General features: G+C 48.6%; 1 protein-coding gene across 1 annotated transcript in view; it reads left to right on the top strand.

Annotated features, from left to right (window-relative positions):
* Positions 1 to 22,530, top strand: part of POLR1A (RNA polymerase I subunit A) — a 1,786,762-nt gene that overhangs the window by 1,698,024 nt on the left and 66,208 nt on the right. The gene's annotated exons all lie outside the window — the stretch shown is intronic.

The raw sequence follows: 22,530 nt of genomic DNA, 5'->3' as shown, positions 1-22,530 counted from the left end.
TGTTGGAGATGAAGAGATTCATACACTTCTACATGCGCCTGTAGTTGTGATGTAGCTATCCTATCCATAATTTTCAGAAGGAAGTTACAGTTAGTAATGGGCCTGAGATTGCTAGGATTTCTAGGATCCAGGCCTGGTTTCTTGACCAGTGGAGTAACAGTAACCCTTTTTATGTCCAAAGGGACTATTTGGTCCCTAAAAGAGGAGTTAACGATTTTAGATAGTATGGGTGAAAAAAGATCAGAATTATCTAGGATCATTTTTGCTGGTAGGATATTTTCAGCGCAAGATGTTGGCTTCATAGAGGCGAGTGTTTTTTCCATCTCCTCTGGCGTAATGTTGGAGAAGTTGAAGGTTTGGACATTACCAATGGCCTCTTCCATAGGTAGTTTTAAATGTATTGGTTTGTCTAGTTGTGATTTGGTAATTAAGTCTCTAGCTTTTTCCATTTTCAAAAAAGAAGGCTTGTTCGCACAATCCTGTTGAGAGGGGGTGAAATGGGTTATTTGCTTTTTACGTTGTACCACCAGAGGTCTCAATAGTGATCACGATATGTATGTATTTCTGTAAAAACCTGCACCGTGGGTCACCCTCCCTGTGATCAAGAACCAGCACCTGCTTTCATTTTTCTACTTCCAGTACATTATTATATATACAACATCTTGACCGAGCCACAACTTGTTTTGACCCCAGCGCTCTTTTGATGTGGATTTCTACTTTACTATTGCACTTAGAATTTGTCCACTCCAGAATTTCTTACATCAATGGTTTTACTTGTCCAGCATGATGTTACATGCACCAGAACATGGCCTGACTCTTTCTTGATTTTTAACTGTGCTGGGATCCGAACATTATTGAGTAGCCCTTTCTGGCTTAATTGTGCACACCTTTCAACCCTTGCCATGCTTGTTTTGTTCCATTTATTATTCATCAACCAGAACATTGTTTCAACGTTTGCACACTATTCTGCTTCAACATTGCGCACATTGTGGATCACCCCATTTCTAACCCAGCTTGCTTGACTCATCATGTTTTTAATAATGTTTTTCACAGACTCCACAGAGCTTCTACCAATTCCCACTGTGATAAGATTATTCCTTAAATGCTAACTGTAGCAATGCTGTTTATTGGACACTCTATATATTCAATTCGCCCATTACGGCACTGATTGCATTGTGAATGCCAAACTACTTGACCACTATGATATTTCCGCTGCGATAACCAACACAGCCATCCTTCAGGAATCTACAGAATATTGTTGATGACAATTGTTCGTGCCTTGAAGACGACCTGCATGTCGAAACACGTGTCGGCTCTTTATGTTCTTATTAAATCCATCAATGCTTGATCTTGCATTTACTAGTACTACTTGAATGGTGCAAAGCACATTACCATCCCATCCTTCACTAGCATATTCAGAAATTGAGGACCAGGCTCCTTTGATTCGAGAACATAAGCCATTCACATAACATGACATTATCTTAATCTTGCTGCCCAGATTATCCATCCCCATCTAGTCATTAAGAGAAAATAAATGTTATCGGGGTGAAACCTGTGTCTCGCGTAAACCTGAGGTACATTCCCCGCCCTCTGTGTTCTAACATCAATGATGCGTGCTGTGTGAAACACGTTGTGACCATCAACTTCCAATCTGCCGCCGTCCTCATACTTCACACCCAACTCGAAGTATCTGTCACCAAAGCATGTTACTAACTAGTCACCAACTTAACAGTAAGAAAGGAAATACAGATGCCACGACCTCCGCTCACCAGGTCTGGGGAGAGAGGAAAAAGATCTGGTGCAAGGGTGGGAAAAGAGAAGAAAGAAAGAAAGAAAGAAAGAAAGAAAGAAAGAAAGAAAGAAAGAGAAGGAGAGAAAGAAAGGACGAATAGGCAAGAGGGGGCCGTCCTCTCCGTCATGGCCACTGCAACCAGTTCGCCACCCAGCCATCAGGCAATGTCCATGACCTGCCCGTGCCTCAGGCGTATGTGCAGGGCCTCCACCCCAGCTTGCGTCCTCCATAATCTCTCCACATGTGAATCACAGCCCATGTCCACGCGACCTGAGGATCCGAGAATGTCTGGATCCTTTCCATTGTGGCGAATTTTGAGACGCGCTAGGAAGAATAGGGTAAACCTGACCCCGTGTGTATATAGATGTTTCTTGACCATGTCAAAACACTGACGAGCCCCTGGTCCTCTCTAGTTTAGTCGTGGAAGGAGGAGATCTTGGCGCCGTTGTATGTTGTGGGGCCCTACAATCGAGCCATCTGGAGCAGGGCATCCCGATCTTGGTAGTTGCGGAGCCTTGCTATCACAGTGCTGAGTGGAGCCCTGGGAGTTGTCGTGCCCGCAGGGACCCGATGAACACTTTCAATGGAAAAGAAGTTGGAGAGGGTCTTAGGCTTCATAAAGAACATCAGCCAGGTTTCCAGAAAAAGTACCCTGCTAGGACCCTCTGATTTTTAAGGCAGGTCCGCAATTCAAAGGTCCGCAAATTTATGCGTGATCGGCCCTCGCCATCTTCAGTTCTGTCTTCGGGGGCTTTCACTTTATGGGTAACCATGGACAGCCGATGCGCCACTGCTCGAAGAGGGTCATCAGAATCTGATATTCGCCAGAGCGGAGCCCATCGATCTTCCCCTCTGTGAAGTTCCTGGGGTCCGCGATGGCGCCCATATCATCTGCCAGTGACCGGTAATAGGAGAGATATCTTTGTCCAGCGACACCACGTTTGAAGCTTTTGAAGCTTTTGAAGCTGACAGAGTGCCCACCGTGCATCGGTCATTTTATCCTGTGTGCTTGTCTTCTTGGTCTTGTCCTTGACCATGGTTCAGATCTGAGGTTGCGGAGGGTTCCCAGAACCAGCAAGAGTCAATCCTGTCCAGGAAGCACCCGGAAGTATGCAGCCCTGGATGCACAACAGAAAGCCCCCAGCTGTGGTACGTTGCAAAAGAACCAGATGTTGCCCCAGGACAACTGGACTCAGGCACCGAAGGATTACAGAAGACCGAAGAGTCAACCACAGAATGGGGACCCTCTGCACTGCCGTGCACCACGGGGATACAGCGGCAGGTCAGGGTGAAGCAGGCGGGTCAGGGACAGGCAAGTTTCACCAACACGTACCCCTCAGGAGGCCACCGGGAACAAGCGCTGCAGGAGTCGGGCGTACCAGGCCCTGGGGTCAAGCAGAAGCATGTCGGGCATTAGTGAGGGTCTTTTCCAGCGGTGGGGGGGGCCCTTAATAAGGTACAGTCAGCCACCACAACGACTGTTCCACAAAAGACTGTTACAGTGTCAGAGGGCAAAAGGAAGAAGCAAGTCATTGCGGTACGTACCCGGGAGGAGCCACTATACTGCACAAGTGAGACTCACGCACTTTCCGAGGAAAATGTAGCAGCCGTCGGGACTAGCCGTTCCCGGGCCCTCCAGGACCTGACCTACAAGGATGTGGGTGGGGGAGCTCTCCCACACCAGGGGCCCGCCATCTCCAGCAGGCACCCCTCACAGCCCTCAGGGAACAAGCACCCGCTCGTCTGCAAGTTTCAACAACTCCAGGCAGTACCGCCCACTAGCTCTGATCACACTGGTCAGGCCCCCCGCTGCACACAGTCCGATCTTCGCAGAGAGCATGATCTCTGGGCACTGCGGGTCAGGCCCCTGTAGCACGGCGATTCGTCTCGGTGACACTCCAGGCACACAGCAGTCACCCTCTCCAAAAGGATGTATGCAGCCTCTCCCACGTAGTATGCCTGAAATCAGCAGATGGCAGGTAAGGTGGACCCCGCACCACTCTCACACCCGGGCTCCAGGGCCGCCAGAGCGTGAGTGAATTGCCCAGGCAGTTTGGCACTGATTTGTGATATGATATGGCATTTGTAACGGGCCTATACACAAGTGTTTCAAGGCGCGATGAGGCAAGGAAGGGGGAACAGAGGGAGGACACAGACATCGATCCTACTAGGCCAAGTGAAATTGAGATTGCCTAAGTGCAGGGGAGGGGAGAGGGGAAAAGTGCCAGGGGAAAGGGGAGGGGGGGCAGTGCTGTACATGGAATCAAAACAATAACAAGTGCGTCCAGCAGCTGGCAGGTGCAGGGGTAAGTGTAGACAGCAGGTGTCCAAAAGTGCAGGTAGGGGGACGGGGACTGTAGGGTTACAGATACAGACCCCAAGTGCAAGGGTTGCCGGGAGGCAGTGCGGCTGTGCAACTGAGCTGTGCTTGGAGAAGCGACTGACCCTGATGGAGTTGGAGGTGGAGGGGCGACGAGCTCGAGTTTGAAGGTATTTACGAAGAGAGAGTTGGAGGTATTGAGGACTCAGGCCCCAGAAGGCTTTGTGCACAATGCAGAGGGTCTTGAACATTATCCTTGCAGCCACTGGGAGCCAATGCAGAGATTTCAGTGCTGGAGGGATACAATCCGTGGGCTTGAGGCCAGGACAAGTTTGCAGTCCTGTTCTGGATGAGCTGCAGAAGGTGGAGAGTAGAAGCAGGCAGATTTAGAAAGCGGCTGTTGTAGTAGTTCAGCCTAGAGAGAACCAGAACTCTAGAGACAGGGAGCGTCTGGGGGAAGGAGAGGAAAGGGAAAATACCTCTGAGGAGGTGCACTTGGTAGTTAACTTCTTAGAGACGTCCGAGATGTGAGGAGAAAAGGAGAGTGTGGAGTCGACGATGACCCTGAGGTTCCTAGCCTCACAGGTGGGGGCGGTAGCCCTACATATTATCCCCACCAAAAATATTGCTGTACATATGGTCGTTTGTCTCGCCATAGGCGATATTTTGGGGGGAATCATTTTAAAAATAATGCGAGTGTGTCCCCCGCAGGGTCCATGGCTCACTATCGCTACTAAAATATGGCAATATTTTTGTATCGCGATATTTCTGCAGGGATATTAACACATGGAACTGTGGGAGCAGGAAGAGGGCCAAGGGGGGGCTGGCCATAGAGTGACAGGAAAGGAAGGTGCAAGTGTGCCGATGGGGAGAATCTCCATCTTACTGGCATTAAGGCACAATCGATGACGGCACACCACTCCCTGGATACCAGACAGATAGAGATGAGAGAAGGAGATGAGGTGGCAGAGGGGTCCCTGAAAACGAGTTGAGTGTGAGCATAGTACTGAAAGTTGGAGCAGATAATGGTAATGCAGTGGACGAGAGGTGCCAGGTATTGGTTGAATAGCCAGGGAGAGAGGTGAGGTTGGACCCCTGGGGAAAACCACAGGTAGAGAGTGAGAGAGAGGAAAGGAAGGACCCAAGTTTGACCTGGGAGGGTCGATCAGAGAGGAACGAGGTCAGCCAGGCCAGGGCCTGATTAGTGATACCCAGGTTATCACAGAGACGATTGAGCAGGATGGCATGGTTGACTGTGTCAAAGGCAGAAGAGAGATTGAGTAAGATGAGGAAAGAGGGGAGATTAGAATCAAGGTTGGAGAGCAGGTCTTCACGAATGTTCAGGAGATCAATTTCCGTGCTTCTGGCTGCTCTGAAGCCAGACTGATGGTCGTAGAGACAACCAACAGATTCAGTGTAAAGATTAAGCTGGGACTGCATAAGGTCAGTCGGGGGCAATCCCGCGCCGGTCCAAACAGAAGGATGGCGGGGTGCAATGGCCCGGGTGGGCTTATAGATCAGGATGCATTGGGCTGCAATGGAGCTCCTAAGGCACATCATGTGCCGGCTCAACAGCGCCCCCTCACAAACCATTTTCCTTGCACTCTCTGTATTGTTGTAAATTGGCACACATGTTTTTTTATGGCCTATGATTAATTTGCTGATAGCATGTGTAGTGCATTCTCCTAATGCTGATCCTTGTGAGGTATTAACCATCTGGTCAACCCCGGCATTGTTTATGCAGGAAAACTGAGCATTCCGTTCAATACTCTCTGAAGCAGGCAAAAGAATGAGGCCCAGTTCCCTAATCATATCAAGTTTTGGTTAGTGCTTCATGTAGGATTTGTCCCACTTTTAAGTAGAATAATAATGCATTACCCAGTTTAATTTTAATCACTTTATTGACCTCATAGGATTGAAAAGCTGAGTCAGCCCAGTGAAGATTTGAACATGTGACTGCTGCTTGCATACATACTGTATCTCTGAAGCCTAACCTGCTGAGCTTTTTTACCTTGGGCCGCACATGAGTAAGGGTTATCTGTACTAAATGCAGTACTAAGTTCAACAAAATTGTTTTTGTGAATTCAGCTTGACACCCGCATGTCACCTTATGTTCCATTGTTGCTGTGTGCATTGCTGCACTACCTCTGTGAGTATGGTTCCCCTGTGAAGGAGAGTCATAAGATGAGTTTCATTTCAGGGCATCTTTACAAGGTATTCAGCAACATTTCACAAAAGAACGGCTGTGTTTGCCATACAAACTAGGTCTGACCTTTACCCTAAGATTCTTGCAAGGGATCCTGATAATTTTTAACCATAGACTGCTACTGTGCTGTCTATCACAATACCGATTGATCGCAAGGTTGGTTGCACTTTGCCCCAAACTCTAAAATCTGCATCCAGTTTTTCAAATGCTGCTGTTCATGTGGTGGGGGGAGAGGGTCTGAAAAAGAGTGAAAATAAATGTCGCTTTACTCTTGTAATGATGGATATAGACAGAAAGTACCTTCAGCTCTGCTTGCAGCTCTGTTTCTATGTGTTACATACTTGGAGCTTAGAAACATTTGTTTCTAGAGCAGAGCCTCATGTGCAGGGTCGTTTCTAAGGGCAGGCAACCGCACCGGCCACTGAACGGTAAGGATATGCAGCAGGAGTAGTCTCTGCTAACGAGAATGGCTGAGAGCAAACCCAGCATAAATTCAACGAGGACAAAAGCCTTTACATTCTGCAATTAAATTGTTACCGGATCATTGTCTTGATAAGGCTTAACAGCGGCTATAACTTAAGCCCCTTTTCAAACAGAGCATCTGCACTGCCCCTGTTTGGAGGAGGTAACAACTCAGAAAAATCCAGTCCTGGCAAATATTGGGTGTGGTGAGTACGAGCCCAGGAGCCAGACAGTGAGAAAGAAAGAGTACGCAAAATAAGGAACAGACTGTGGACAGGGGTCAGCAACAGAGAGGGATAGAAGGGCAGAGGGTAGTAGCAGAACAGGGTAAAACAAGTGAAAGAGTGGAGACAAAAGATTTGCTGAATGAAAGAAAATTAAAAGTAGGAAAGACTTTGCAACTGAATTGAAACGAAAGGGTGATAAAAAGAAAAGACAGGAAGTTATCGGGGAAGGTAAAAAGAAGACGGCGAGGGGGTAAGGAATAAATAAAAACAGAAAAAAATGGAAGCATGAGCAATAAAAATCATGAGTGAAGAAGACCGAAAAAAAAACGATTCGAATGAAAGCAGAAGGAGATCATGAAAAAGTAGATGTCAACTAACATGTAATCGAGATGGGCGGAAGAAGAAATCAACAGGGCAAGCAGTGGAAAGCAGTGATAAGGCAAGAGATTGAGAGAGCAGCAAAGAAAATAATGAAATGGGTGAAAGTTGAAAGTAAACCTGTGATGGTAAGATAGTTGATAAGCATGTGGTCAGATAAATAGATTACACAACAGCAGTCAATGCTTTTGTGGCAACAACATCATCTACCAGAGTGCCCTTTGAGAGAATTAAAATAAACATTCCTGTTTGTAATATTATTGTCTATATATTACTTTTAAGTAAAAGTCAATTAAAGTTTGAAATCACTCCCCAATATAATTAAAACATTGTAATTTAGATTGGCGTTGGCGGTATAGGAGCAAAGCATTGGGGGGAGTGCACGTGCTATGCTTTCACCCTCGGATCTATATTTTGTAGAAACTGCCTGTTACGCTCACCTGGTCTATGCGGAGGCAATGGGGCACGGCTGTTGCCCTCCCTGAACTTGAATCACCCCCTTCAGGCCTCTCCCTCAGTAGAAAATCTGTGAGCTGTGGTACGTGGTGATACTGCTCCTGCGTGGAGATAAGAGTGTGTGAGTGTGCCAATCTGTGATTGTTGCACCTCTCGAACCCTTCACCACAAAATACGGTTTCCGTGAGCATACGCCAGCCCATAAAGCTCACCTGTGAATTATGGAAGATAAGTTCTCCGTCCTCCTACTTCTGGAAGGGGCGCGTCGAATGGGATCTAGTTCCTTCACTGATGCCTGATAAGGATTAGTCCAGTCCAGCTGCGACTATGCTTCTCCTTATGATTGGTAAGTCTTTACTGAGCTCTTGTGATGCTGTTCATTCTGTTTAATGTCTTTATATGTTGCTCCTATTTATGCCCGCAATAATATCTCTCTTCTGTTTTCTTCCCTTAGATGGAAATGTGGCCTCAATGCAGCTGTGAGATGTGAGACGCGGCCGGTTGGAAGATGGATGCTACCGCAATGTTCGACAGCAGGTAATTGATGGTTTAAGGAGAAGCGCGAACTATGGCGAAGCGCAAACTTAAACTGACTGTTTTTTCAATGTCTAACCTTGTCTTCTGTTTTCCCTTGCAGGCGCTGCTGTCGACGATGGAGTTTGTCGTGCTGCGGTGCCAAGATGAAGATTTCAGCGTTCCGGAAAGTGTAAAGATTAATATTTGGTTCGCCGAAGAGATGTATAGGTAAGAACAGCTTCCCCCAGTTGGTAAGTACGCTGGCAGGAAGCTGGATGTCCAGGAAGCAGGATCTTCAAAGGTAAGTCTGACCTCCTGCGACGGTGAGCATTACCCTGCTTCCAAGTGCAGAATAATGCGAAGCGTCTGTCTTGAGTTTCGGGGCATCTTATATAGCTGAGATCGCGGGCACGCCCATTAGGGCCGGCTTACCAGCCACACCCTGCCACTCCTAGAGAGTGAGCACGTGCGAAGGCAATCCATTAGCATCCACACCCAAGAATACACTTGGGGCTGCTTAATGGATGGAATGTTCAAGGTTAATGCATCCTGCTTAATGGATGGAATGTTCAAGGTTAATGCATCTGAAGTGCTATGTCCGTAATAAAAGCTTTTTGGTGTTAAATGGATGTTCTTGTTTACTTTTGTTCATGAGCCTGGCGCCAAAGGTGCCATGTCAGTGTACACCCAGGTCTCCTGTGCATGCGACCACTGCATGCCTGTGCCCCTGACTTCATGACCATGACACTGCCCTACTCATGGGTGTCTGGTGTTGTTTGATCTCTCGTGGGAGTCGTCTTTAGATTGCCATTTGTGAGTGACATAGTTGGTCTGTGCACAGTGTGTTTGAGCATAGAAGTTGAGCAATTTAGTGCTGGCAGGCTGGTGGAGGGTCCGTACAGTAGTGTAGAGCTTTCATCTGATGGGTCTTGTCCACTGGGATTTCTTGGTGGGGGTGCCCTTTGTGTGACGAGGCATCCTGGGCAGTAGTAGAAATGTACCTAGAAAAAGTAATGGAACTGTGGTCTCGGTAAAGGAGAGGGTAGGCGGAAGAATAGTGCAACATGTAACAAGGTGTTGCAGCCAGGGCATTGCAATAGTCTAAGTGAGTAGTAACCAAGGCTCGTATTATAACTTTACACTTGCACAGGGATATGAATGGACAAAGCCTCTATATAGAATGGTGAATATGGTCGTAGAAAGTAGAGGATTGGTAAAAAGAAAACAATAAAAGTAGTGGAACACCGCTCCCAATCGTTCCGCTCACTTCGATCACTGGTCGTGGGGCATCCGGTTGTGGGCTGATACCTGTGGCATGGGGCAGTATGTATCGATTTGTTCCAGTTGTGAATCTTAGATGGTTGTGCTTAATTGACATTCTTCATGAAGGTTTATTCTCACAGACAACATTTGATTGAGAAAGTTGTATTTAGCAAATTTTAAATATAAAAAGAACATATAAAAGTATATATGTGTGTGGGCAATTTATATGCATTTAATATGTATGATTTACATATATTTTGAGGTTTTGCAATTTTAGAGACATTGGGCCTCATTACGGCCATGGCGCTCCCGTAATGAAGGGTGCCGGTACAGGACAGTTACCCTTCATTACGGGATGCCCTATTACGGGTTTCCCTTGCCGGACCCGGTAAGGAAGCCTGGTAAAACCAGGCGTCCTTAGAGGGGACCAGGGAGCTAATAACGGGCCCGTTATTAGCTCCCTCCCCATTCCCATTGAGCCCTATATGGGCTCAATGGGAATGGGGATGGGTTTTTTCAATGAGGACTTACCGGGTCCTCCATGGTTGGAATAGCCCGGTAAGTTTTCATTGGAGGAATCCGGTACTTATTAAGGGCATGGCTGCCTCCATACCCGTAATGAGGCCCATAGAATGGAATGCATTACAGTGTGCATCATGGATTAGGTTTTGCATGTATTATTATTCCCATCTGCATGTGCTGAGCTCTTTCCCCATTTTTAAGCGTCGTAATAATACTACCAAATGGTACTCCATGATTTAACCTCTGAAGAATGAACAGCTGAGTCTCCAAAAAGAATCCAAACCTCAGGCATTCCTGAATCTACACATTGCTTCAACAGCCACGAAACAGTGCTCCCTTAAAGGCAACAGATATGCTGAACAGTGTTACTCTGGTGCTAAACCTCCCTCAATTACAAAAGCTTTTGTAGTTGTGCTTTATATAGCGCAATGAAGCCATGTACAAGAATTCAAGGAATGGGAGGCTGTTTACATTGAGTCTGAATATGTGGTAGAACCAGGAACGGCCCCCTAAGCAGGAATGCCCTGAAGAACAGGGTTTTCAGTTCTTTCCTGAACTGCCGGAGTGTTGGAGCCGCTCTGATTGCCTCTGGATGGTGTTCAAGTATGCCAGGGCATAGCAGAAGGACTGTTAACTGTTCTTTTCTCTGCAGGCTAGCTTATTTGTGGGCCTCACTGGTCCTTGGCACTTCTCAGTAGGGAGAGTGGAGGGAGGCCATATATAATCAAGAAAGCGTTGCCTCCCATTCGTTGTGAAGTTTCAAGCCTTGTGCTGATTTTAAATGTCTGGTGGTGTTGTACTGCAAAAAAAAACCCTATAACTCATTGAGTGCCAACCATGTATAAAATGGTTGCACCGTCATTCTCAAGCACCAAGTGCACATTGTGGTGCACATGACTGCTCCCTGCTCCATTCTGATAACAATGATGTGAATACTTGACTTTTCATGACAATGACTGCCCATGATGTCAGTTTCTGAGCATATGATGGCAATGGTAGAAGTGCCTGCCCTTGTATGTGAGTATCGGGGCATCTCATGACCGTGCATGGCAATTGATGGTTCTTCCTGGCCATGAGGTGGCAACAGCGGGCAGACAGTGTGTGTACCAAAATATATTATAGCAGTGCCGAGCAAATGGCCTATACAAAGCCAATAGTTTCCCATCCATGGCATTATTGAAAATGGTCAACCCAATCCCAGTAGCTTGGCAGATTTCCACATCTCATTGAGCAGAAAGTTCTGTTTAGAAAGGATAAAGCATACACATTAGACTTTTTTTGGTCTCAGAGATCTGACAATTACCTTTGATCGTTTGATAGCGACATTCCTTAGCACCCATACACTTTAGGTAGTGTTAAGGATTTCGAATATGATGCTTCTTTTTCATCTAGATGACATGTTCCTAGCATGCACAAGAGCACAGTGCAATATGGCATTCGACGTTGTTGCGTGAGGGGTTTGGGCTTCTAATACTCGCATGCCTTTCTAGATTTGCTGGAGATTGAAAGTAAATGCCACGGAAAATCATTCTGTTACTTATACCAACTATTTATGATTTCTATCTAGAATTTGCAGATATCCTCTGCCTTCATTATTAAGTGAGCTGATGCCCTTCGGATCATTGTCGACACTTTAGAAAACCGTACAACAGTAGATGAATTATGCTAGCGGTATCATTTCAATGTAATATGTGATATATCACTAAAATCAAAATGGCTATTTACAGGAGTTTTTAAAGTAATTACATCCCTTTCGTCTTCAGGCAATGGGTTACTGTGCACACTGGGTTTCACCACGTTTCTTTACAGATTGGTGCCACTCTTGGGAAAGTCATCCAAAATGCATTGGCTAGCCGTCTAGCGGATTCCCCCAATTCATAGAGCGCAAAGACTTTGGACTCATTACGAGTGTGCTGGTCCTGGAAAAATGACAGTAAAATGCTATGGCATTATTACCGGACCGGCACACTCCGTGATGGCCGGTAGGGGCTCTAATCACTGGCAGGCTGGACCTGCCGGTAGTTCAGGCCCCTACCGGAAAATAATTGCTGCAATCACCCCCACCAGTACCGGCGATTGAGGCAAACCCATTCCATCGAATCCTGTTGCACTCCATTATATTAATACCGTTAATACCAGGATATCGTGCACCTGTAACGGTAAGGCAGGTTTTCTGGTAACCCGCCGGAATTGCCGGCGGGTTACCAGCCAACCTATAATGAGCCTTTGTGTACATTTACCTTGCGAGCCATGGGCTAAGTGCTATATAGTCACTGTGATATGGGATCGTGTAAAGGGAGGTGAAGGGTGGTGGAGTCCATGGAGCACGTCACCACCACAAGCTTTTCTTTTTTTTTTGTTTAAATAATATATTTTATTGATTTCTTCAACAAACACAGTTAACATACAAGCCAAGAGACAAGATCATAAAAATAAACAAAAAACAAAACTTGTGCATTCGAAGATTAAATCAATAATTAAGTATGGTCAGAGTCCGACAAGTTCCCTTTTTAGCCGGCTTCACGTGTTCCCAGTGCGCGTTTCCGCCGACTGGTAGAAGCTACCGGGAGTCGCGCTCCTCCCACTTCCCCCAGATTTTGGAAGCTTTGGTGTGGCATCCCCGTGCCTTGTAGATTCTATGTTCCAACATTACACAAGTGTCCATGTTATCTGCCCACTGATCCAGTATCTCGGGAGTCCGGAGCTCCCCATTTCTGTGCGATGTTGCATTTCATCAGTCCTGCAGCTGTTGCCAGGAGCAGTCCCTCCCATTTATTTGCAATGTTTTCATTGGGCGTACCTAACAACAAAATTTTGGGGTCTAGTGCGATGCTTCGACCCAGTGCTCTGGACAGTTCCCCACAGCATTCACCCCAGAAAGTCTGGATTCGGGGGCATTCATAAAGGATGTGTATGAATGTTCCAGTTTCTGTCCCACATGGGAGGCAGTTCGGGTTTGGGGCCTGCCCCCATCTGTATCTTATGGTTCTGGGGTAATATATTCTATGTAAGATTTTCAGCTGCACCAGGCGGAGCCTGGAAGAGATTGCAATTTCCCTGGGGTGCATTAGGACTTGGATCCAGTCCTCCGGGTCTATGCCTCCCATGTCTTCCTCCCATTTGGACTTAAAGTGAGGAAGTTCTGGGGTGGCAAATGAGGCCATTGCGTTATACAATAGAGAGATGCATTTGGTGGGGATGTATGCCGGGAGTATGTTGCGTTCTATGGGTGTGCTTTCGGGAATGGCAAAGTTCGACTGAATGTGTTCGTAGAGCGTGGTCCAACTGAGTATAGTGATATTGTTCAGTCACTGGGATCTGGAACTTTAGTTGCAGAGTGTCGAATGAGGCAATTTCCCTGCCCTCTAGCACGTCCCCGATCTTGGTGATACCGGCCTTCTCCCATTTGGACCATGGTTTAAGTTTACCCAGCTCTTTCAGGTTACTGTTGTACCACAGAGGTTGTGCAGTAGTGATCTTGTCTTTCCAACCTACAAAAGCATGTGCCCGTCTCCAAACCATGGCAACATGCGCTGCCATTGTTTGTGGGGAGGGTCTTCCCAGTGGCTGATAGAGCAAGTGAAGTGGGTCTGTATTGTGCAGGGCTGCTATTTCGGCCTTTATATGTGGTGGCTCCCAGTCCCCGTGGAGTAGGTCATTGACCACAGCTAGCTGCGAGACCCAGTAGTATACTCGGGGGCGGGGCACGCTGATTCCTCCCTCCCAGATTGATCTCTGCAGTGTGGCTAATGCAATGCGGGGTTGACCTCCTCCCCATATGAGTTCTCTAAGGAGATTGTCGAGGCGGTTGAATTCAGAGTCTTGGATTTCAAGCGGGGCATTCTGTAACACATAAAGAAATCTGGGCAGGGTAATCATTTTAAAGAGGGCAGCTCTGCCCAAAAGTGTCAACGGGAGGAGTTTCCAGTGGCGGACATCGTCTCTAAAACGGTCCATGTGTCATGATGCCTGCCCCCGGAAGACCAGACCAGGCCCAGCAGCCCCGGAAACAGGCATCATGCCACTTGGAGCATGCCCAAAAACCCCAGTTAGGGGCTGTTTGGGTGCAGTGCTGGCGCCTATGGCGCCAGGCTCATTATTGATAACTTACCTGAAGCAGACCATGCTGCATACTCACCTGAGACAGACCATGCTGCATGAAGACTCAAGCCAAATGAGGCTTAGGAGGGACTATTTTACTGAAGGGACTATTTTGTTACTTGGGTGGGGCTGTGGAAGACTACTTACCTGGAACTTCTTCCAAGGCTATTTAAACCACGCCCGGACAGCCACACGTGCTTCGCGTTATTCTGCTTGCTGCAGCGTAACGCTCACCGTGTTTTCAGCAGCTCCAGTCTTCAGCCACGCCCGCTTCAGTCCTGGGACTCCTGAAACAAGAAAAGAAGGATAAAGGTTAGAACAGGAGTTTTAACTTTAATCCTTACCTGAATCCTGATCCATCTCGCCACGGAGCTGAAAGACAGAAGTCTTTGAAGCATCGCTTCGCATTCCTACGGCGCCGCGCTGAACTCACCTGCTTGGCGGTACTTCAGCATTCCATCACGCTCTCTCCATCTCGCCGCCGCCCTCCGACACCTAAGGAGACAAAGACAGCAAGGTGAGCAAGGGGACCCTCTAAGGCTATACAAGCTACCCCCAAGGACTTACCTAATTTACCGCGGGGGTACTCACCTCATCTCGGGTCGGCGCAGTCAACTCTGCTTCATCGCCGTACGACAGCCCCTAAGGGGAGAAAGCAAAGAGAATACAAGTTACCCCCCAAAAAACTTACCTGATTTACCACGGGGGTCTCACCTCATCTCGGGTCGGCGCAGTCAACTCTGCTTCATCGCCGTACCCCGGCCCCTAAGGGGAAAACCACAATAGACTTACCTGAATCTTACCAATTGCCATTTGGAAATCTTCGAATGGATTAATCGGCAACCTGCAAGGAATCTGACAGAGTGAAGATCAGACATTTGAACTCTTATGAACAATTGGACTTTAGAGTCAATACTGGAACTCACCAATTCCTCTACGCCAGTGAAGTAACTGGTCATCAACGCGCCCCTGCGGTCGACGCAGGATGGAGAGCTCATCCTTCCAAACCATCAGGTGAGACTAAGGAGGGGACATCAAGAGTGATCAGTGGGAAGACAACGGGAGTGGGGAAGGTGGGTTGACACTCAATTCCACGGGTGGTTAATTCCCCTTCTCCTTTGCAGAAGAATATTCCTGCGAGCCAGACGAACTAGGCTGAGCGGGCCAGTCCAGTCAGTCATCTCGGCGCTACACGTCACGCTGGTGGAAACAACAGCGGCCCAGTTCCGGTCGACGCCCCCGTGGGAACCAGGTGAGCGTAACACCATGATTAGTTGGAGATTATGGGATGTGTAACGAGTCAAGTCCTCTGATACCCAAATCCCCAGATATCGGAATCCGGCTTATTCTACTTTGTACGGGCAGTCCTGGGGAATGGCTTGTGTACCGCCCTTCACCGGGAAGAGGACTGACTTGCTCCAGTTAATTTTCAGCACGCTAAATTCGCCGAAGCGAACAAGCATCTGCGTCACTATGGGGCAGGTTCGTATCGGGTCCCCCAGGTCGTCAGCATAAAGACGCCCTATCCTCATGTCCCTCCGGCCATCTAAATCCGGTCCACTCCTCACTTTGGCGGAGCCATAAAGCGAGTGTCTTTATTCCCAGAGCGAAGAGGAGGGGGGACAGGGGGGCAACCCTGTCGCGTACCTTTACAGAGGGGAAAGAACACCGACGGCCACCCGTTAACCTTCACCTCTGCATGTGGGTCTATATAGAGGAGTTGTACCCAGCTCAGGAAGTTGTTTCCAAAGCCCATTCTCTGCATGGTTTCCCAGAGGCTGTCCCAGCGAACCGAATCGAACGCCTTTTCAAAATCTATGGCCAGTAATGCCAGCGGTCCGTCTATGACAGGGGCTCTTTCTAATAGTAGGTGAAGACGTCGTATGTTCATCCGCGTTGATTTGTGTGGCATAAACCCACATTGGTCCGTATGGACCAGGGAGGTAATGACTGATTGTAGCCAGTTAGCTAGGAGTTTGGCAAGGATTTTGGTTTCAGTGTTAAGTAGTGAGATGGGTCTATAAGAGGCGCACTGCTCCGGTGGTTTGCCCGGCTTGGGAATGACGACGATCGTGGCTTTGCGGAGGTCTGGCGGGAGGGTACCCTGCTCCCGAGCCTCGAGGAACATCCCGTGGAGGTATGGTGCTAGTTTCTCCCCGCCCAGTTTCTTCCAAGTTTCAACCGGGAATCCGTTGGGGCCCGGTGTTTTCCTGGACTGTAATTGGGCTATGGCCTCAGCTATCTCTGTTTCAGTCAGAGCCGCGTCTAATTGCTCCCTTTGCTGTTCCGACAGCTGGGGCAGTGTAATGTCCTCAAGGAGCGAAGGGTTCAATGGAAATACCGGGGAGCCGTACAGCGCGGCATAGAAGTCCCCGAATGCCTTAGCTATTTTGCGGTCTGCATGGCATCCCTCACCTTGCGAAGTTATAATTTCTCTGACTGTAACGCTCACCTGATTCCCGCAGAGGCGCCGGTCTTGACTGGGCGAATACCGTATCTTCAAAGGTGATGTGTAACACACGGTTGGCTCTTTGGGCTGGACCTCTGTGCACTGTATGTCTGACTCGAAGAGTAAGATGTCTGCAGATAGAAAATATGGGATTAATGAACTGGGGTTATTGGGTGTCTCTCTCTTCTTCCCCTTCTCTTCTCCTGTAGAACCCCAAAGGTTAACGCTCTCACCTTAGGTAAGTGAACGCCGAGCTCTCCATCTGCCTAAGGGTGCAGGCCTCTTGACCTCAGAGGACTGCTGTCAGTCGTTTACTGCACGAACGGTAAGTTCCGAGTATTTCAAATGTCTTTAAAAGTCTTTTGTAATGATGTCTCTTGTTTTGCAGGGTTCCGGCGATGGCGGATGACGGGCTGAAGTGAGTTGAGGATGGAACCCGTGTGAGGAATAGAAGCGCCTGGAAGCACTTAAGTAAGCACTTGTTGCCTGCTTCACGATACGCACTAACTGTCCTTTTATCTTGCAGGTACACGTTTGGAGCTGCTGAAGGGTGCCGGAATACCCACTGGGTTCGGCGTGGGAAGGAGTAATGGCACGTGAGTAATAAAGTTACCCAATGTCTTTAAACGCACCTTCTTTTGTCTTTCAGATGCGGGATGCAGCGCCGAAGGCCTCCGGAGCGTGCGAAGAGTTGGTAAGCTTTTGTCTTTCAGATGCCGGAATGCAGTGCGAAGACCTCCGGAGCAAGCGAAGAGTAGGTAAGCCTTTGTCTTTCAGATGCCGGAATGCAGCGCGAGGCGTTGGTGACAGCCGATGGACCAGGTAAGAGAAGCGCTGCCACTGAAGACCGTAATGCTAACCTGTTCTTTCTTGTCTTTATAGGTGTTGCTGAAGACTGGATTCAGGATGGTAAGCCTTTTTCCCTTAGGCCCAGGATCAGATGCAGAAGACACGATGAGCGTTCTGCTGCAGAGGATGCAGAATAACGCAAAGCAAGATTCATCCATCGGGTGTGGTTTAAATAGCCTCCTGTGTTGCTTAGGTGTCTCCTTCCACAGCCTCGCCTAGGTAAGAAAAGAGTTCCTGCTTTCCAGAAGAGTTCCAGTGTTCTGAACCTAGGGAGTGGCTCCTGCCCCACCCAACAGGAAAAGTAGTCCCAAACAGAAGAGGATTAGAGGCTCAACTGGCAGGTAAGTAAGCAGCATGGTCTGCTGCAGGTAAGTCCACCCAAGCATTATGAGCCCGGCGCTTCCAGCGCTGGGACTGGGCATATTTATGAGCCTGGTGCCACTGGCGCCAGGACAGGGTCCAAAAGGTCCCAATTGGGACTGGTTGGCACTCGGAACCTGGGTTATGGGTCTGCTTCCAAGGGAGTTGGGTAAGTCCTGACCTTTTGGAAGCAGAGATCATGACACTGACATGGCGTTGACCCTCATCTCTCCTTTCAAGCCAAGCCAACATTTTCCCTGCCTTGTCACCATATTCGTAGACCCTCGCTCTGGACTCCCGATGGGCCTGTTTAGCGTTGTCTAGTTCGATATTCCGAAGCCTTTCTCTAGCGCCCTTGAAGGATCTAAGAGTCTCAGAGCATGGGTCGAGAACATACTGGGTCTCCCAGTCACTCATTTCGGTTTCTGCTTTTGCTAGTTCTCGGAGCCGTTCCCTCTTTTTGTTTGCTGTCCAGGAGATTATCTCCCCCCTCAGCACTGTTTTGTATGCCTCCCAGATAACGGGGTCATCCACTGTGGTGGTATTGTTTTCAAAGTATTCATTCGTTATTTCGGTGGCCCGGTCAACAAAGTCGGGGAAGCCCAGATAGTAACTGTTCAATATCCATGACTTGGGAGGGGCACTGCCTTGCATCCCCAACACCATTGTCAGGGGTGATTGATCTGAGATGCCACGTGGGAGCATGGCCGCGGCTGTCGCCCTGTGTATGTTGGTGTTCGGGAGGAGAAAGTAATCCAATCTAGACATGGAGCCATGTGCACCAGAGTGGAACGAGTATGCCTTGGTGTCAGGGTGAAGGTGTCGCCACACATCTCGGAGGCCCAGAGCTGAGAGAAATTTGGCCAGATTAGTGGAGGCGCTCGGGTTGCGGTCTCTAATGTGAGTGCGGTCCCTACTGTTGCACACAACATTATTAAAATCGTCCCCCAACAACCACATGTCGGGTTGGTGTTTTGCCATGAGGATAACGAGGTCTTTTAATAACTCCTCTCCGAGCCCTGGCGGAGAGTACACTGATGCTATGGCCAAGGTTTCTCCCCCTAGTGTTCCAATTGCTACCTCATAACGACCTCTGGGATCCCGTTCTACTGTCAGTACTTTGAGTGGGAGACGTTTATGAACCAGTATGAGTGTCCCTCTGGATCCCATGGTGTATCCCGCATGTAGTGCCACACAGTAATTAGTTCTTCGAAAGAAAGTGCAATTGGTACCGGCTAAGTGTGTTTCATTAAGTAGGTCGATGTCTGGGGAGTGTCTGTTCAGGAATTGCATCACAAGACGTCTCTTAATTCCGGAGCCTAGCCCATTCACGTTCCATGTGATCAATTTGAGGGATTTGGGTCGCTCATGGAGTGGTGAGTGGGTCATTGTAGGTGGCATTCATAACTTCTAGGGTCGGGTTCACAGGTTCTTGAGAGCTGTTGCATAGGGGAATTATGCGGGGCTGGTCGCAGGGAGGGTTTGTTGCCGCTTGGGGGTAGCACATGGCAACACTTGTTGGTCGGAGTAGCTCAGTGAATCCATGAATGCACCATAATTCTAAAACAATACAAAAACAACCTGAACTGCCATTTCCCCCACCCCATACTCCACCCCAACATGAAGTACCTGTCGCCCAAACATAAGTAAAACCTAACTTGTGCTTAAACTAAAGCATAAACTTTCTAACGTAGATCAGCTCCATACTGTTTGAGCCTAACAGTTTGTGTGCATACACTGAAGCTTGGGAGCCCAGTACTCTTGCACGCTGATGTATAGTCGGTTCCTCGTTGGGGGCGGGGGGGCAGCTCTACTTTGGCCGCCAGCCGTTTTGCGCCCTTTGATACTTGCTTCCGTTGAAGCAGAGGATCCATTATGTTCCAATTTACAGTGGTTGTGCTATTTTCAAATGTTGCCATACATTGTTATTCGTTTCCTTGTGGCGGGATGGCGTCCTGTTGTTGTTGGGGTCTTATATCCGGTGGCCTCTCAGGATGTGGTCTGTTGCGCTCACCTCCTGTTTTCTTTCTGGTGGTCCAGTCGCCTTCTATGTGGTTTTTCGCCCAGTTCCACGCTTCTTTTGGGTCCGGAAAATATACTGTTGTGCCATTGTGAAAGATTTTAAGCTGGGCAGGGAAGATTAGGCCATATTTCGTACCCATAGCCTGCAGTCGTTTTTTGAGTGGGTCGAAGGACTGGCGCGCATTTTGCACTTCTCTGGTGAAATCAGGGAAGAAGGCTATTTTAGATCCATTATAAGTGACAGTTCCTCTCGCCCTTGCCATCTAGCACAGCATCTCTGTCCTTATAATTTAGAAATCTTGCGATGACCGTGCGTGGTGGTGCTCCTGGTATAATCCTACCCATTGGAATGCGGTGCGCCCGCTCTATGGAGAAGAATTTGGAGAAGGATTTTGCGTCATATTTGTCCATGAGCCACTCCTCAAGAAAAAGTTCCATACTTGCTCCCTCTGCCTTCTCAGGGAGGCCGAGTATACGGATGTTATTGCGCCTGGATCTTCCTTCACTCTCATCCACTCTTGCTTCCAGAATTTTGATATGGTCTAGCATTCCAGACATGCCTCGATTGAATCCTCAGTTTGAGGGATGCGTGCCTCGGCCTCACGAGTACATGAGGTCAGTTTTTGGAGGTCGTGTCTCGGTAGGGATACGTCCGCACCAATGCTGTCCATCTTCTTCTCCATTGATGTTCTGGAGCAGACGATGGCACTCATGACATCTCTGAGGGAGATATCATCCTCCATATTGTCAGGTTCAATTGATGCCGGCCGCTCCGGTGAGCGAGAGAGTGTTGTGGTGGCGTATTGGTTTATCCTGCTATGTTGGTGGTTCTCCTGGGTTTATCTTTCCCCATATTGCCTTGGCGCTGTTGTGTTACTGGGCTCTCTTCCGGTTTGTGGGGGGGGGCCCGTAGATCGCGAGGTCTTGAAGTCCAAGAGGGTGGGCCGGGGACTGCGATAGTCAATTGCCCTTATTGTTACCCTCTTCCCCCACTCCTTACCTTTGCCCTGGTATCTGGGTCCTCAGAGCCGCCTTCACTGCTATGGAGGAGAGTCGGCAGGCGCTCTACGCAGAGCGGTGCACCTGCGCCCATATTACGGGTCTTGCCAGCTGTGCCCAGGGTTGTAGTGTGCGTGTCAATGATCACCAGGGCCTAGGAACTCCTGGGGGCAATTTCGTTGTCCAAGCGTTTTTACGGGCTACAAATGCTGGGATTGATTTGAGTTTGTCCGGACCACAATCGAATATGAGGTCTATACGTGTAGGTGTAGTTTCCACAAGGCATCTGCGTCACCGACACACCAGAAAAGTATCTCGGAGCTTCATATGACTTGATCTGCACTCGGGGTGCGGTATTCCACCTGTGCGTGTGAGGGTTCAGTCCGTGGAGGAGCTCTGGTGCTCCGGAGTTTTCTGTCACCTCATGCCTTGGGTGCTTGCTGGCTATATATCATGAGTTACCACTTTAGGCGGGAGTAACTGTAGTCCACAGATATTCAGCCGTATTCGCTGTTGTAGTGCTGATATGTGTGTTTCCGCCGCTTTCAGCGTCCTGTCCCTCTTGCCCTTCGTCACCCGCTCTTCCCACTCCTTACCGCCGCTCTGTGTCATGTTACAGCTCCAGGACACAGTGCTGCGGCGCTGGGGGAAGGGTAGCAGGCGCTCCGCGTCAAACGGAGCACCAATGTCCGTGTCACGGGTCTTATCCGCCGGGTGGGGGGGGCAGGGCAGGTTGTGCAGGCACGCCTCCCGGTTCGCAGGGTCCACCTGCACGCCTCAGATGTTCCGGGCTATGTCCCCTCACTTCGCCTCGTGCAGGGGGTGAGGGGGTTCGTTGTCCTCGCGCCTCACAGGCGCACCAATCCGCTAAGCCTTTGGAAGTCGCCAGATGGGGCCTATGTGCCCTCCGACCTCCGCCCCCTCGATGTATGTGCAGCCGGAGATGGTGGCCGCTCTGCTAGGCTGGCTTCTTCACTGGGTCGCCGTGCTCTCCGCTCGCCTCATATCTCTGGTGGCCATCTTGGATGTCTTCACTCGCAGTTTGTTTGTCTGAACTCCAACCCCCGTAACTCCGAGAATACACTCCGATTACGGTCCGCTGTACCGCGTTCTGTTGCAGCAGTGTTTCGCACGTCGCTGGAGAGTTTTTGGATATTTTCAAAGTAGTATTTAATCAGAATGAATGCAGGATTAGGCTGGCGCCCCGGGAGCAACGGAGGATCACGTCTTCAGCGCACGCCAGTTAGCCACGCCCCCCACAAGATTTCCTTAATGGTAATCTGCTGCATGCATAATCCTTGGATTCTCTTCCAGGTAAGCTCCTCTATGTAAATATGTACCTGATGATTTGAATTCGATCCTGTGTTGCAACTTGATCAAAATGCAGCAGCCCAAAAAATATTAGAAAAGTCAACAGCATCTGTAATATCAAATGCATGTGCAGTGGTGTTTCTTTTTTAATAGAAACAAGTAGGGATTTACACTTTCACTGCTGGGATTTTTGCATGCCTTATAGCCCGGGGTTTTATTTAAAAGCTCACCTGGGGTTGCTGTGCGCTCGGGACTACTAAAGCATACTAAGTTTGAACATGTAAATAAATATATAGT

This window comes from Ambystoma mexicanum, chromosome 6q (genome assembly GCF_040938575.1).
Source record: "Ambystoma mexicanum isolate Mex_15411 chromosome 6q, UKY_AmexF1_1, whole genome shotgun sequence".
Taxonomy (NCBI): domain Eukaryota; kingdom Metazoa; phylum Chordata; class Amphibia; order Caudata; family Ambystomatidae; genus Ambystoma; species Ambystoma mexicanum.
This window is presented reverse-complemented; position numbering and strand designations above follow the sequence as displayed.